Source organism: Mobula birostris, chromosome 16, assembly GCF_030028105.1.
Source record: "Mobula birostris isolate sMobBir1 chromosome 16, sMobBir1.hap1, whole genome shotgun sequence".
In the NCBI taxonomy this organism is placed as follows: Eukaryota; Metazoa; Chordata; class Chondrichthyes; order Myliobatiformes; family Myliobatidae; genus Mobula; species Mobula birostris.
The window spans coordinates 8,692,429-8,698,428 of record NC_092385.1 but is presented as its reverse complement, the minus strand read 5'-3'; the positions used below and the strand labels follow the sequence as shown (position 1 = coordinate 8,698,428).

The window sequence follows — 6,000 nt, the reverse complement described above, 5'->3', positions numbered from 1 at the left end:
TCTTCTGTTTATACACAGGTATTTTTTGTTTTCTGAATAAACATCAACTGTTCATTCCCCTCCATAGATAATATCCGACCTGCTGAGTTCCTCCAGCATTTTGTGTGTGTGTTGCGATTTTCTTTTTTATATACTAAATGTTTAATAACTTTGGGAAGTTATGGAATCATTTCTTTGCTTCAACAAACAACCCCTATTATACTCTGCAAATGCTGTACACTTTCAAACGATTCCATTGAAGAGAGGGATATGATTAAGAACTGGTCGTGGTTATTCATTGAACAGGGATTTATTCCATAGTTTGGATACAGATTTATATAAATCCCACCTGAAACAAAAAGGACAATGCCACAATGTATTTCTTTGAATATTATTGGTTGCATTGCATAAGGCAGGACTGCCTGTCCGAGCGAGAATGGGCTGGGACAAAACTTGCATGCAATCCCAGTTAAGAAGGCTGCAGCGGAATCGAGAGAGCGTGGAGCGGACAGAGGGGCTCGGGATTTTCGTGCGAGCCTTTGTGTGCGTGTGTGTCGCTGCAGTCGAATTGTTACGGCGACATGGATTTGAACTGAGCGCGAAGTCGCTGGGTTTGCAGTCTTCGGAGAACCTCGGGAATTGCACTTTTAACTCAAAAGCAGGTAATGTGAGCCACGGGTTCGGAATTAGCTGTTCTGGGGCGTTTTGAACACAAACTTGCAAGTGATATGAAACTTTTGAGTTGTTACCCAATCCAAGGATGGAGCTGTTCTTCACTTGAATTTTAATAGCCCTTTAATCGGATATAATTGAACCCCGCTGGGTATCTCCCCGCTACCCCACCTGCAATTTTGTACGTTTGATTAATTTAGTTAACTTCTTTTTTGAGTTGGAAACTCTCGTTGCTTTATGTTTTGAATTCTGAAGAGAACGCGCAGACAAGATCATTGTTAAAAGTCTAAGAGCGGAAAACTAACTGCTGGAGGAACTCAGCGGGTCGAGCAGCGTCGGTAGTTGGGGTCGAAACCCCGCACCTGACGTCTCGACCAGCCCTTTCCCTTAGAGACGCCGTTCGACACGCCGAATTCCTCCAGCAGATTGCTTTTTGCTCTAAATCTCAGCCTCCGTTTACTCTCATGTCTCCCCTTTAAAAAAAATCAAAGGACTGTCGTTCCATGATTAGAGAGATGAACAAACTGGGCTTGGGGAAAGAGCGGTTAAACCGACGCATGCAGACACCACAGACTAGTCAGTCCACCGGCACTCCAAGCGAGTCCCCTCTGCTCGGACATTCACAGCGACCGGGCTGAGAGAGTGCCACACTGCCGTTAAACCCAATGTCCCCTCACCTCCCCGTTGAATGTCACCATTTCAACGTTGTATCGCGCAATCAACGCCACTTAAAAGATAACTCCGCATTTTCTGTTGTTCTTACTAATATTACATTAGTTTAACTTGAGATCAAAGATTAACTTTATTCGCCCTGTACATTTACATGAATTAGGAATTTGCTGTGCGTCAAGGACATGCAACGAAAGAAAACCAACTTTCAACGATTATAAATAATTATATAAAATAAAGTTTTATAAAAGGTTAAAGGACGGATATGAAATAAAATGTACATAAACACTTATGTACTTAACTATAAAACTATATTTTAAAAGTGGTTTAAATTTCTATCTGGAGTGCAGTGGAACAGGTGGGGTGTCAATAGAATGGTTGATCAGATTAGTTGCCTGGAGGAAGAAATTTATAAAATGGCGCGAAGTTTATCGCTTTATGGTTTCGAAATATCATGAAAGGCGCTACGTAAATGTAGATGATCGCTAATCGTTATAATGTACTGCAGAACATATTTAAAAGTTTTAAAGCTTGATGCAATATATTTTTGACCATGGCAATCATCTGTCGCGACGGATCCTTTCTCCCATTCTGTGTTAGTTTGATATTATTTGCATATCTAATGTAGAAGCCTTGGATGATCCGAAGGATGTAAAGAAACCTCGGGCAAGTGCACCCGGATGACTACCTGTCCCATCCCAGCCTCTGACCCGGTCCCGCCGAAGCGTCTCGGCCAGAAACGTCGACTCTACTTGTTTCCATAGACGCTGCCTGGTCTGCCGAGCGCCTCCAAAATTTTGTGTGTGTTGCTCGGGTTTAACAGACCTCCGATTTCAACTCCACCATCACAACCACCCCTCCCCCTAAAAAAAAACCCGCGGTTAAACCGAAGGGAAAGTGGAGGAAGTGGGACGAGGCGCTTGAGAAAGGACAGGTGATGGGGACTTTAGGCAGGGGACGCTCTGCCTTCCCGGATCGGAACACAGTGAGAAATAGAAGCAGGGGTCGGCTGTGCGGCCCATTCTGCCTGCCTTGTCAGTCGGTAAGACCACGGCTTCAGCGCCACGCTCCGACACACCGCCCGAGTCTCAGGAGCTTCCAGAAAACTGTCAGCCTCTGTCTGGCATGTAGTGAGGGCCTGTGACAGATCACCAGAACCTTGGTACTCTCAGTGCTCAGAGTCTCGTGGTCCAGAGAGATAGAGAGAGTGAGAAAGATGGAGGTATAGAGATTAGAGATAGAGAGTGAGATAGAAAGATAGATAGAGAGTGAGATCCACAGGCAGTGACACAGAAACACAGAGAGATAGAGAAACCAACTCTGCAAATGTTTGACTAAAATATCAAAACTTATCTCTCTATATCTTTTATGCTCCTTTTGAAGCATTCCAAAGCACATTATTGTCAATGTACTCCAGTATTTTTGAACAGCAAGGTGCTGCCAGTGGCACCCTGGGCTGTGCCATGATTGACAAGACCCAAGGTTAATGGTTGCCATAAGACCATAAGATATAGGAGCAGGAGTAGGCCACTCGGCCCATCGAGTCTGCTTCGCCATTCAATCATGGGCTGATCCAATTCTTCCAGTCATCCCCACTCCCCCTGCCTTCACCCCGTGCCCTTTGATGCCCTGGCTAATCAAGAACCTATCTATCTTGCCTTAAATACACCCAATTACTTGGTCTCCACAGCCGCTCGTGGCAACAAATTACACAGATTTACCACCCTCTGACTAAAATAATTTCTCCGCATCTCAGTTCTAAATGGATGTCCTTCAATCCTAAAGTCATGCCCTCTTGTCCTAGAATCTCCTACCATGGGAAATAACTTTGCCATATCTAATCTGTTCAGGCCTTTTAACATTCGGAATGTTTCTATGGGATCCCCCCTCATTCCCCTGAATTCCAGGGAATACAGCCCAAGGGCTGCCAGACGTTCATCATACGGTAACCCTTTCACTCCTGGAATCATTCTTGTGAATCTTCTCTGAACCCTCTCCAATGTCAGTATATCCTTTCTAAAATAAGGACCCCAGAACTGCACACAATACTCCAAGTGTGGTCTCACAAGTGCCTTATAGAGCCTCAACATTACATCCCTGCTCTTATATTCTATACCTCTAGAAATGAATGTCAACATTCCATTCGCCTTCTTCACAACCGACTCAACCTGGAGGTTAACCTTTAGGGTTTCCTGCACAAGGACTCCCGTCGCTTTGCATCTCTGCATTTTGAATTCTCTCCCCATCTAAATAATAGTCTGCCCATTTATTTCTTCCACAAAGTGCATGACCATACATTTTCCACCATTCGCCACTTCTTTGCCCATTCCCTAAACTATCTAAGTCTCTCTGCAGGCTCTCTGTTTCCTCAACACTACCCACTTCTCCACCTATCTTTGTATCATTGGCAAATTTAGCCACAAATCCATTAATACCGTTGTCCAAATCTTCGACATACATTGTAAAAAGCAGCGGTTCCAACACTGACCACTGTGGAACTCCACTGGTAACCAGCAGCCAGCCAGAATAGGATCCCTTTATTCCCACTCTCTGTTTTCTGCCGACCAGCCAATGGTCCAACTTCCCTATAATTCCATTGGCTCTTTTCTTGCTAAACAACCTCATGTGTGGCACCTTGTCAAAGGCATTCTGAAAATCCAAGTACACCATGTCTACTGCATCTTCATTGTCTATCTTGCTTGTAATTTCCTCAAAGAATCGCAGTAGGTTTGTCAGGCAGGATTTTCCTTTCAGGAAACCATGCTGGCTTTGGCCTATCATGTCATGTACCTCTAGGTACTCCGTAATCTCATCTCTAACAATCGATTCCAACAACTTCCCAACTACTGATGTCAGGCTAACAGGTCTATAGTTTCCTTTCTGCTGCCTCCACCCCTTCTTAAATAGCTGAGTAACATTTGCAGTTTTCCAGTCATCTGGTACAGTGCCAGGATCTATCGATTCTTAAAAGATCATGGTTAATGCCTCTGCAATCTCTCCAGCTACTTCCTTCAGAACCCGAAGGTGTATTCCATCAGGTCTAGGATATTTATCCACCTTCTGACCATTAAGCTTTCTGAACACCTTCTCAGTTGTAATTTTCACTGCACAAACTTCACTTCCCTGACACTCTTGAAAGTCTGGTATACTGCAGACATCTTCCACTGTGAAGGCTGATGCAAAATACGCATTCAGTTCCCCTGCCATCTCTGCATCTCTCATTACAATATCTCCAGCATCATTTTCCATTGGTCCTATATCTACCCTTGACTTTCTTTTACCCTTTGTATACTTAAAAAAGCTTTGAGTATCTTCTTTGATATTAGTCATCAGCTTCGTTTCATAATTCATCTTTTCCTTCCAAATAACCTTCTTGGTTTCCTTCTGCAAGTTTTTAAAAGGTTCCCAACCCTCTATCTTCCCACTAGCTCTGGCTTCCTTGTATGCCCTCTCTTTTGCTTTTACTTTGCTCTGAGAAGTCAGAGCATTTTCAGCAATGGAGCCTCATCATTTTTCCAGTCACATCCCAGACTCAGATATGACTCACAGCCTTTCAGCACAGAGTAGGCAGTGTTACCAGCTGAGTCACTGCTATGAACATGGTAGTACTATTGGTTATGCCAGGTTTAAGAAGCCAATGGATGGTGGGTAAAGACTCTGGAAGAAGTGCTGTGTGTCTTATTATGTAACATTGAATGAGTCAATGTGATATACCATAGGAACTATGATTAGCAGAAGTTGCTTGGCATGTTGGAGAGTCCCGACTTAAATTGGACACCACTTTGTTGAGCACTTTCGCTCTATCCGCAGCAAGCAAGATTTCCCTGTGGCCAAATATTTTAATTCCAATCCCCATCCTGATTCCCATTCTGACATGGCATTTCTACGATGAGGCCACTCAGGATGGAGGAGCAACACCTCATTCCATTTGGGTAGCCTCCAACCTGATGGCATGAACATAGATTTCTCTGACTTCCAGTAATTTTACATCCCCCGCCCCCGGCTTTCTTTTACCATTCCCTATTCTAGCTCCCCCCTTACCCCTTCTCTTCTCCTCACCTGACCATCACCTTCCTCTGGTGCCCCTCCTCCTTCTCTTTCTCCCATGGTCCATTCTCCTCTGCTATCAGATTCCTTCTTCAGCCCTTTACCTTTTCCGCCTATCACCTCCCAGTTTCTCACTTCATTCATCTCCCCCACCCACCTACCTGCCCCCCCCTCACCTGGTTCCACCTACCTGCCCCCCCTCACCTGGTTCCACCTACCTGCCTCCCCCTCACCTGGTCCCACCTACCTGCCCCCTCACCTGGTCCCACCTACCACCTGACAGCTTGTATTCCTTCCCCTCCCTCTCACTTCCCCATTCTTGCTTCTTCCTCCTTCCTTTCCAGTCCTGATGAAGGGTCTCAGCCCGAAACATCGACTGTTATTCTTTCCCGTAGATGATGCCTGACCAGCTGAGTTCCTCCAGCGTTCTGTGTGTGTGTTTCTTGTCACTGAAGAAATGACTGATGTTTAAACAATTGGATTGCTTTCATGTCAGAGGTGGACAGGTGCAAGAAAATTGAAGCAATGATTAGCCCATCTCCATTGGGTGAACTGCGCTGTAACCATGCTTGCAACTGGAACGTGCTTAACATATTTTCCCTCAGGTTTGAGAATCCGCACAAACCCTTTGCA

The 6,000-nt window shown here is 44.9% G+C and overlaps 1 protein-coding gene across 1 annotated transcript in view; it reads left to right on the top strand.

Moving 5' to 3' along the window:
* The first annotated feature begins 452 nt into the window (after positions 1-452).
* Positions 453-6,000, top strand: part of col7a1l (collagen type VII alpha 1-like) — a 363,635-nt gene continuing 358,087 nt past the window's right edge. The window contains exon 1 of the mRNA XM_072281015.1: positions 453-641. The gene's annotated coding sequence lies outside the window, so the exon portion shown is untranslated. The remainder of the gene's footprint in view (positions 642-6,000) is intronic.